The 11,570-nt window shown below is 38.8% G+C and overlaps 1 protein-coding gene across 1 annotated transcript in view; it reads right to left on the bottom strand.

Annotated features, from left to right (window-relative positions):
• Nucleotides 1-299, bottom strand: part of GALNT3 (polypeptide N-acetylgalactosaminyltransferase 3) — a 42,896-nt gene extending 42,597 nt beyond the window's left edge. The window contains exon 1 of the mRNA XM_029934460.1: nt 86-299. The gene's annotated coding sequence lies outside the window, so the exon portion shown is untranslated. The remainder of the gene's footprint in view (nt 1-85) is intronic.
• Nucleotides 300-11,570: the final 11,271 nt, after the last annotated feature.

The raw sequence follows: 11,570 nt of genomic DNA, 5'->3' as shown, positions 1-11,570 counted from the left end.
CCCCTCTCCCCGCAGACGGCGAGGCTGGCTCTCCGCGCGGGGCGCGTGCCGCCGCCCGTCTACATTTGAGAAGCCCCGCACTGACCTGGTGGCCGGGGGCACCTTCCTACCAGATCACAGTCCGGGTCCTTAGGGAACCAGAAGGTCTAGATTCCGCTAACACGCGTCTCCCCTTCTCTACGGTTCGCCAAAATGAAAGGGTGCGCCGCCCGGAGACTGGGGGGGCCCAGTGTGCCCCGAGAGCCACCTCATGACGGCTGCAAGTGTTGTCTCGTACGGTTTCCTCGAGCAAGGTTCAGCTGCTGTCACCAGTTAGGGTCGTGAGCTATTGGGTGAGCTTCCTTCCCGTGTACTAGTCTTGATTTCATCACTTGACTCACTTCAGCGCGGCTAGTGGTTTCCGTTTCTGTAAGCGCGCGCTCTGGTAGGGGCGCCTCCCGTCCAAAGGAGGAGCCTCCCTCTTCCAAAGAAGAGCCTCTGGTATTTGGCAGAGCCTTGCTAACTTGGGGCGCACCACCCCTTCCTGGGTTGCTATCAAAAAGGCAAACCGATTCCCAGATGCGAGAGCGAGCAGCGACAGTAGACAGGAACCTGCTGTCCTTGTTTGGAGAGACACTGGTTTCCTGGAGAGGTTTTGCTTCTACTGGAGTTTGCTTGAAAGCTCATCTACTGGGAGGGGACGATGCGGACTCCTGGGAGATAGGGGATTTTGCCATTGTTTTTAAAGACACCTTTTTTTTTTTTAAGGTAGCTTTTATTCCCCCCTCTTTAATGATATTTACAACCTTGTTTCAGCCTGCCTTCTGCTGTTATGACAAACATTTGACACACCCATGACCAGGGCTTAAAAATGACCTCTACACCTTCGTACCAACTCAATCAGTATTTGGCTCTACCTTCAATATAAGTAGGAATAGAAAAAGAAGTAGCTGAAAATGTTTTAGGCATGCTTAATTACATGGTGGCAGGTTTTTCTATAGTTTAGCTCTGGCCTTACTCCTGTATTTTGACACATACACTTAAGATTTCTATTTATTAGTATATTAGTGTTACATGTGACCTAAAATTAAAATTTAGAAATACTGCTTAGTATAGTATCAGTAGGTGTAACTTTAGATCGTGGCTAGTCTGACACTGGGCTTAGCATCCATAGTATAGTCTTTTATACCACAGTTATGAATCTGATTTAAAACTTTAGTTTTTGTCTTATATATGGTAGTGATTTTGCAAGCATCAAGGAACCTTTTTATATTTGTGATATTTTAATATCAGTACCTACAAGCAGTTTTTAAGCTTTCCCTCTCTCCCCTGCAAAACATTCAGGAGCTCCTTACGTGTATTACCATAATATTACCATACTAACTTGATAATATTCATCCTTAGATCCAGAGCTGAAAATACCACCTACCCAAATCCACCCTACCCCCTCCCTTTTTTTCGAGGTTCTGCCACTTTCTCTGTTGTTTGCCTCTAGATGGAGATTAGAGTCTCAGTCTTTGGATTATTTGGGAGAAATCCTAAGTGTATAACCGTGGCGTCTGTATCTCTTGTATGATCCATCTCTGAAGGAAGGAAGAGCCAAAGACTATGAGAGTTGTGATTTCCCACCAGGCAAAGAGCACCAATTTTCACCAACAAGAGCAGAACAGAGCAAATGGACATAGAAAAAGCAATTTGGAATCCAAGAACTGAGATTCATTGACAGCAAGACTAGTAAAGCTGAATAATAACAGGAAAGAGAAGCTAGAGCACATCTACAGAAAGAGAGAGTGAGCAAATATGACCAAAATACTAGATGAGGCGTGAAACAAAGAACAGAACCAATATAAAAAGCAGGAGTTACTAAAAATTGGCTGCCAGTTTTACAATGGAGACAGATAATTTAAACAAAGCAGTATTTTGGGGCGTCTGGCATATCTACCAGCATTACATGTAGTATTCCATTTCATTCTGAAAGAAAAGCCTTTAAATTAATAAAAATTTTTTACTTAACAATTCAAATGCTGCGGGCCCACAAAAAAAAAAAAAAAAGCATTATGCCGTAGTGTTTAATGCCCTAAATCCAATGAAATGAAGAGTTTTTGAAAGTATCATCCTATTTAAGGTTACAAAATAAAGAATTTGTTTTACAAAGGAGAAATTAGTATTTCTTTATAAAATAAAACCCAGGATACTTAGTGTAGACTTGCTTCTCAGAAACAAGCTTGTGATTCTACGTGTTTGGCATGTAATGGGAGTTAAAATAGAAAATTATGAAGATTCATGCAGGAAAGAAGAAATAGCTCTCTCTCTATACACACACACACACACACACACACGCTGTAAAATTTGAGTATATATAGACTTAAAATAATACTCACTGTTTAATAATTTTTGTCAACATTTAAATAATGCCAGGACTTGTATGTAACACTTAGTATGTACTCAGTAAATATTCATTAAATTAATAAATTGATCCATTAAATACCATGAAAGACCCATGATCCCTAATGTCTTATACAGAGTACAAGCCCGAAGAATGGTTTAACCAAACCATATGGAGAAATAATCTAGGGCAAGTAAGAGTGAGGGACTAAGAACTGGAGGGCCAGCGTCTAGTAACAGTAGCTGTCACTTACCACGTACCAGTGTTTCAAAAGACACTACACAAAGCGACTTATGCTTGTACAAGTTATTCTAATTCTGGGCTTAAATGTTCTCTTCCTCAAAATAAAATACTGGTACAAGGTGATCACCAAGTTCCTTTACACAGTGATTCATGTAAATTTCATGATACTTGTCATACAAAACAAATCTCTGGGTATAGGAATCACAATTAATGGAAAACAAAGATGAAGGAATGGGAATTACTTAACTGAGAAATGTTAATTCATAAAATTAATTATAATATACAGTGTAACTAGTCAAATTATTAAGATTCACTAAGTCCAACTGTAAATGTTTCTCGTTTGTTAATTGTTTAATTGTTGGTTACCCAGGGCTTAGCAATGTGAGCTTGAAACGTATTGCCTGCCTGAGTTAGCCTTTAAAAATGATTTTGCCTTATGTGGAAACTGGAATCTCCAGTCAGGATCTCAAAGTCAAACTGAGAGTTTTGGCTCAAAGACTAAACAGATTGAAATAATTTCTACTAAAAGAATTGAAAGGCTATTGATTTAAAAGAATAGTGTTGGTATCGAAGTGAAGAGCCACAAGTATGTGGGTACTTTTTTAAAACTATTCAGCATAATTCTACATTGTGTTTGAAATAAGAGTTAAAACAGTAAAAACATGAAGAGATTATTTTTAGTATGAACTTTTTGGGACAGTCTCTAGTATGAAGATTGCCTATGAGGGTTCCCCCCTCCCCCCGCCACCCCCAAGAATATCAATAGAACAACCACCTGGGACTTTCAAAAAGGTACACATTTCTATGAGTGTGCTTATTGACTTAAATTGCAACAGAACTATGTCTTGTTAATCTTGTACCCTTAATGCTTGGCGCATAGTAGGTGCTCAATAAATATTTGATGAAATGGATTGAGTAGAGTGCAGAGTTTCAAGCTTTTAAGCATTAGCATAGGAGCAAAAAGAAACACTCTGCTGAGTCAGGCTAATATTCAATCTAGCTAGCTCTCAGTTCTGACAGTGGCACCAAAGGAATTTTTTCTGGGAAAAGATCGTGATGGTCCGGCATGATGGTGACCTCAGATATGTACTCCAGGTGTTCCTGACTCACGCTTTCCTAATTGATCTCTTTCTGTAAAATGACCTTTAAAATTGTAAATCAATTCATATTTATTTTAGAAAAATGAGAAAATACAGATAAACTAAAAGGAACCAGTTGGAAACATCCCCAAATTCCTCCCATGTAGATGAATCAGTGCTAACTGCCAGACCCTTTTTTTTCCTTCTGTTTATCTCCAGATACTTTGGAAAAGCCAGGGAGAGTGGAATGGAAGATGTAAGGGGGAGACAGAAACATGGTTTTAAAATAAAAACCAGGTCATATTGGGATCTTGTTTTGTAACCAGTTTTTACTTATCCATGTCGATAAATTCATTTTTTACAACGTGGTTTCTTTTTGAATGTATTTAATCAGTCATGTATTGGATGATGAAGATTGTTTTCTAATTTTGCTACTGCAGACCATGAGGTAATGAACACATTCTTTAGTGTTCACTCTCTTCCTCTGTTGAAACATTTACAATGATTTTCTTCTGGCTCTATTAAAAACTACTTTGTATCAGTCTTCCAAGATCCTAAACAAGAATGATAGCAGAAGAATCATATCACAAAGACAAATGATAGGAGATATACTGATGATTTAACATTTCCTATTTGTAATATTAATCCTTGTTACCAAAACTTTATGTAAAGCATGCTTATTTTGATTAAAACCTTATCACTTTAAAAGTAGGGAAGTAGAGCGTGCCCTTATGTTGGAAAACTCAGATCTCTTACCTTCTCCTGATGATACCACATTCAGCTTCCCACTTCTGACAATCTGTGTCTCACTTCTCCAAATCCCCTCCAGCCCAGCTGAAGGCCCTAACCTCCCATGGAAACTCCTAGATCAGCCCAAATAACCTTGATATTTCCTAATTCTAATGCACTGTCAGAAAGTAAACTTCCCTCCTCCCTTGGTCCTTGCTGCCCCTCCTCACTCCAATATTGTGAAGGGAGAGTTGTGGAGAGACACCACCTGTACATGATATCATTTGTTGCCACGTAAGTTATGATAAATTATTAAATAACTTAAATCAGGGGCGCCTGGGTGGCTCAGTTGGTTAAGTGTCCGACTTTGGCTCAGGTCATGATCTCAATGCTGTGAATTCAAGCCCAGTGTCGGGCTCTGTGCTGACAGCTCAGAGCCTGGAGCCTGCTTTGGATTCTGTGTCTCCCTCTCTCTCTGCCCTTCACTCACTCGTGCTCTGTCTCTCTCACTTTCTCAGAAATAAATAAATGTTTAAAAAAATTAATAATAAATAACTTAAATCATAGAAGATAGGGATGTTCTTTTAGCACAATAAGCCTAATATATTAGACCAAAAGAAATAGCTTCATTGTAATTAAAAAGAAATGTTGATTGTTCATGAATATTAGAAGGGGAATTTTGAAGGAATTATGTTTTTCAGTGTCTTTGATTGTTGATTTATTAACAGAAAAGTAATTTGACACCCACGATAGGATCTGATCAGCATACCTCCTAATCACAAAATCAGAATGTGCCTGTTCTCCACTCCCAACAATTTCAGCACTCTAAGACCACACCACACTTCTTGCCTCTGCAAAGCTTCAGGGACAGGGGTTCCCCATATGCAGCTGACATTTGGGTTTGACACAAAAACATTGCTGAAGGAAAAAAAAATCACTGCTAGGGAAGGAAGTTTGTTTATTTCAATTAGAGCAGTTGGTGAATAACAGAGAGAAGGGGAGTGGGAATGTAGATGTTATAGGAAGAGGTTAAAGGACCGAGAAATGACCAGGAAGGAGAAGATGACCAGGAAGGAGAAGAGTAGAGGACATCCTCTCAAGGACTAAGGAGAATCTTTGGGAACACATCCCCCCAAGGTCACTTCTGGGAGTGAATAGGGAGAGGAGGTAAACCAGGAGCAACATCCATTTCTTTCCACTCCTCCCCCACCTACTGAAAACTCTGTACAGCTTTGGAATGATTAGCTAACCTCTGCGATGAAGATTTTAGCATTCATTGAGATACAATAAATATTTGATTCACAGTAAGATTATAACCAACAGGACCTCTCCTAGCAGGCTAAACAGTGTTTTGTGTCAATTAGAAAATGTCATCCATGGGTAGAGAGAATCCACGGGTACTTGGCTTGGCAAGTAGATAACCCCTTCCTCAGAGTAGATGCAAATCTACTCCAGAGCATCCAGTGGGCTGAATGGAACCCAGTCTGCATCTCAGCCCTACTTGCTTTTTGGCAGGATACTTCTATTCATGGCACAGCATTCACAACCTGCTGTCCACTCGGGTGAAATCCGTTTCCTGAGTATCTGGAATAACTGTGCCACTTGCATTGGCCAGTAGAAGATGGTGGAAGTGATGTCATGTCCCTTTGCAGGCCACGCTCTAAGCCGTTGTTTTACCCTCTGCTCTTACTGGCTGGGAATGCTGCCATTCCTGGAGTGAAAGCCCAGGCAGAGAGAGACACGGAGTTGTCCCAGGTGTTCCAGCTGAGCTGCACACACACCCCAGCCAACCAGCAGCTAAATGCAACTTTGTGACTGATCCCAAGCCAATGCCAGCAGAAGAACCACCTTGTCAACCAACAAACCCATAAGAAATAGTAATTCATTCTTCTTTAAGCCACTAAGTTAAGGGGAAGTTTTTTTTTAATTTAACTATTTCCTCTAAATTTGGTATCTCAACAAGAACAAGGACATAAGCACCTTTTCCATTTGTGGACCCTCTGTATTCTCCCTGTTCTTGCAGAGAAAGCTTTGAGGTGCAAAAGCTTGGATTTATTAGAATTTTGAAACTCTAAACCTTGAATGAGTCTGCACAAAACACATGCTATAAACTATATATTTTAAAAAATATGTGCTCAGTCTTAATTTATTTTCTATCCCCACCCCAAATCTTGATAAAATTTGTGGCAGAATGGGGAAAAAGAAGAGCCAGGGTGTATTGGAGACAGGGGCATTGGAAGCATGCCCGAGCAGAAGCCCTAAAAATCTCAGCATGCAGGAATGCTTTAGTGCACAACTCCTTGGGCCACCATTCGTACAAGAAGATGTACAAGGAAGGCAAACTTGACCCTAAAAAAACAGGCTGGGAAGGAACTCAGAGCAAAAAAGAAGCTCCCCTGAAGAACAATAGGACCCCAGGGTTATTTCTTGCCTAATGTTGAAGAATGTTAAGAACAAGAAATATTTCTAAATGGGGTCTTGGACAGCCCCTTAGGCCTCTTGTGCTCCAGGAAGATTCAGAGAGCCCCAAAAATGTTTCCCATGCAGGAGAGAATGGTTTAGATCTGCATGTTTTTGTAGATTTTATTGGAAGAGAGGCAAGCCCGTTCGTTCAACTATTGTCTATGGCTGCTTTGATGCTACAGGGCAGAGAGTTGAGTAGTTGTGTCAGAAACGGCACAGTCGCAGAGCTTAAGGTTTTTATTATCTGCCTTTTTATAGAAAAAAATGCCAATTTTTATTTTAGATGAAGCACAGAGAACTGGGAACACCTAAATTTTGTGCGATAACGCATAACAAAAATGAAACGTGTACACCATGACTGAAAGGTGCATTGGAACCAGGATGTTGTGTCAGTCGATGACAGCCTGGATACGGTGATGGCCTAATGCCAATTGTCTCACACAGAAACATTTCCCAATTCCCATCCCGTACTTGGACCATGGAATGCAGTTGTGTTCCTCGTCCAACAGGGGAAATCCCAGACTTACTGATGGTTATTACCACCTGGTGTAACAGGGACTTGAACAAGAAAATAAGCTTAGGTATAAGCATAAAAAATTTTACATTGAGTTTCTTATATACCTGATTCTGTCCTCAAAAACTAGCACCCACTACAAAACCTTCCATAGCTTTAGGCACAAAATGGATGCAAAAGAAATCTATGTGGAATGTTGAGCCCTGGTGGGGCTCTTCCCTTACAAAACTGCATGGTGGCACTGCCTTTTCATATAAAAAGTGTGTATTCACAACTCATGTCTTACATAAGCTTTCTCTGGTGGTGATGATGCACATTCCGTTTTAGTTCCATCCCTTCTCTCCACTGTAAGCTTTTTTTATTTTAATGTTTTTATTCCCTGAGACAATCATTCTCTTGTTCCAAGACTCAAAAGTAAAAGAGAATGGTGGTTGGAAAACATGTATGAAGTGAGTAGGAAGAGGTGGTGGGGCGGGGATCCTGAGGTCTGTGGTTTATGTCACAAAAAACACTGGTAAGAGCTTTGGATGAAAAGGAAGTTGCTTATAATCTGTTGCGATCATTTTATGTTCTTGTGCTGAGAAAATGTTACTTCCTGCTTTGGCTGGGATGTGGAGCAGGGAGAACATTTAATGGGTCCTAACTTCGTCCCAGCAAATTATCTCATTTAGTCTCCACAAAACCCCGGTATAATCTTTCAGGTGAGGAGACCTCAGTGACGCGTTCACAGATGCACAGGTAATAGAGCTGGACTGTGGAAACAGGTCTGTCAGACCCAAAACCCATGTTCTGTCAGTGACATCATGTCATGAAAATTATAAGATTATTTTACCCTGCATCTCAGGGTGAAAGATTTTGTATCTTCAGCTTGTCTTGAAAGCATTCATTGACAATTTCTATTTTCACAGTTTCTATTTCATTCGTAAATTATAACATATGGAAAAGTTAAGCAATGTACATTTTTTTCTTCCACACATAAATCTTACATCTTCAAGTATATTAAAACCACAGTTGTTAATTTTGTTTTATATAAAGATTCCTTTAAATATAAGATGCTATGCAACCAAAATGCAAACACACTGATTTCTACAATCAAAACATTGAGGATCATGGGAATCTCTAGACAACACAGGAGGATAAAAGAGAGCAAGAAGCTATTTTAATACAGTTCTCCATTTTAACAATAGATACAAGAGTTGTTTATTTGTGCACTTTATGTGTAACTTTAAGTATAACAAAGATTCCTTCCAAAATGGTAAAAATTCTGGAATAATTGTATAACAACTGGTAATGTTATATTTAAAACTGTAAAATCCTTCAAAGTAATGCTTTGTACTATTTAATAGTATAATTTTGTCCATTTAGTTATAACTAGAAAAATGTAAATAAAATATCTTCAAACTGGTTATTTTGACATAAAGAATAAGGCTGTGTTTCTCTTAAGTAATACAGAAACTTCCATTGAAAGTGAAATACTTTGAAGAATTTGGTCCCAACAGGTTTCAAATAAATGAGTCTCTTGAAAGAAGCAAAACGGTGTATTGAGAAGATACAATAAAATTCACTAATATAAAAAAAATGGAATGGTGCGTTTTGTAATTTAATTGCATTGAAGCCCATAGAAACACACTAGATAGACGTATGGAATTGCAGAGTGTGGGCTGGATTCAAGAACTCATTCTAGGGCACCTGAGTGCCTTCATCTGTTAAGCATCTGACTTTGGCTCAGATTGTGATCTCACAGTTTGTGAGGTCAAGCCCTGCTTCAGGTGACACAATCTCTCTCTGCCCCTCGCTCACTTACACTCTCCCTCTCTAAAAAAAAAAAAAAAAAAAAAAGAGGGGTGCCTGGGTGGCTCAGTTGGTTAAGCGGCTGACTTTAGCTCAGGTCATGATCTCACGGTTCAGGGGTTCGAGCCCCGCGTAGGGTTCTATGCTGACAGCTCAGAGCCTGGAGCCTGTTTCAGATTCTGTGTCTTCCTCTCTCTCTGCCCCTCCCCCACTCATGCACTGCTCTCTCTGTGTCAAAAATAAATAAACTGTAAAAAAAAAAAGAGAGAGAGAGAGAGAGAAAGAAATCATTCTAGAGGTACATAATATAAAGCTATTCAGTGAAAGGGAGAACAAAATAAGAATCATCATGCATAAATATGTTTTATAATATCTCAGTGAGAGAGCTTCAAAATAACTCTTCTTCATTTCTAAAGATTGTCAAATACGTAAGACCCGAGACAGGCTCTCAATTTGTTATGGAACTTGACCTTTTGCAGCGTTGCTGACCATAATGAACTGGACTGACTAGTTTTGCCATTTTTTTAAAAACAGTAAACACTACCATAATCTCACAGAAATCAGGAAATAATGTCCCAGATCACACACAAATAGCTGAGTTATAAAAGACTGAAAGAGGGGCACCTGGGAGGCTCAGTCGGTTAAGCGTCTGGCTTCTAGTCAGGTCATGATCTTCCAGTTCATGGGTTCAAGCCCTGTGTAGAGCCTTGCATCGGGCTCTGTGCTGGCAGCTAGCTCAGAGCCTGGAGACTACTTCAGATTCTGTGTCTCCTCTCCCTCTGACCCTCCCCTCCTCATGCTGTCTCTCTCTGTCTCTCAAAAAATAAATAAAAGAAATATAAAGGACTGAAAGATTATGTTTTTAAAATATTTTGCTTAAATACAATAATAGCAATGATTGTGTGGTAGTCTGATTTTTACTGGTTGTGCCAAATACTGAGGAGTTTCAAAAGGACATTTATTAAGTGTATACAATATATAAAGAATGATTATGCAACAAACAACTGTGTACCTACCACCTACTAAAGAGAAAGAATATTATTCTGATACTTTTTGTGGGACCCTCTCGGATCCAACCCTTTCCTAACTTGAATTTTGTATTCGTCAATACCTTTGCTTTTCTTTAGAGTTTGCCACACACATTTGTATGCCTAAACAAAATGCTGGCTAACTTTATACATGTTTCCCCCTTAGGTCATTTCCTTTTTTAAAAATTGAAGTATAATTAACATATAGTGTTACATTAGTTTCAGGCATACAATTTAACAATTCAACAGTTCTACACATTACGTTGTCCTTATCACAATAAGTGTCCTCTTAGTCCTCTCTATTTCATCTATCTACCCACCCCCCTCCTTTCATACATTTTTATATTTTATATACTATATAAGTGTATGTATAATCTGCTACTTGATTTTTTTTTTGCTCATGATGTAGATGAGATTTATACATGTTTTCATAACTAGCTGTGACTATTTAATTTCACACTATGTTAGCTTTATCCATTCAGCTCTTGATCGACATTTGAAAAATCTCCAGGTGTGGGTATGAGAGATCACAAACAATATTGCTAATAATATTCTTATACTTGCCTTCTGGCACATGTGAAAGAGCTTCTCTTGGGTAAATATCTAGGAATGAAATTGCTAGGTTATGGTAAATTTACCAGATAATGCCCAGTTATTTTCCAGAGTGGTTATATAACACATCCTTATGGTTTTGATGGCATGCTCCTTTACTTAACTACAGTGTACATGGACATAGATGTAAATATAGATCTGCACATGCATATAATTATATGTGTATGTATATAAGTTACTCTTTTTAATATAATTTTCTGGTGATAATTTATATATTAGAAATCTAAGTCATAGTATTAGTGCTGCTTTTTCAAAAGAACCAAGAATTGTGAAAGATGTGGTTGATTGGGAATTTTTGTTATTTGTTGCCAGGAAACAAAATATTAAGGAAAAAATGGGAAGAATGTTTTAGTTATGTCTTAACAGATGGAAAAACAAATGTATTTATCTTTCGCTTGCCTTCCATTGCACTACTGATGTCTTCATTTCTGGGACTGAAATGGGCATTCACTCTGTTCTCAATCTTGGTCTTTGGTCTTCTAAAGAAGTCTAAGGGCTGACTGCTGACATTCAAAATAACGTGTTATGCAAGAAACCAGTTTCAGGGGTGGAAAGAAGGCTGTGCTTCTCTAGCCATAACTCCTAACAGTCATCAGAATGGGAGCACTAAAAAAGATTTCAATGTCTTTTTGTCTCCTCCATAATATTTTTTTGGACTTTTTTTCCCCTCTAGTAACAATCCTCCACTTCAGGTTAAGAAAGTTCAGTAAATGCCCAACTGAGTATATTTCAAATATTCTAAAAGT

The sequence above is a fragment of the Suricata suricatta genome, chromosome 3 (assembly GCF_006229205.1).
Source record: "Suricata suricatta isolate VVHF042 chromosome 3, meerkat_22Aug2017_6uvM2_HiC, whole genome shotgun sequence".
NCBI classification, from domain to species: Eukaryota; Metazoa; Chordata; class Mammalia; order Carnivora; family Herpestidae; genus Suricata; species Suricata suricatta.
Note: the sequence above shows the minus strand (reverse complement) of the source record. Positions and strands in the feature narration are given on the sequence as shown.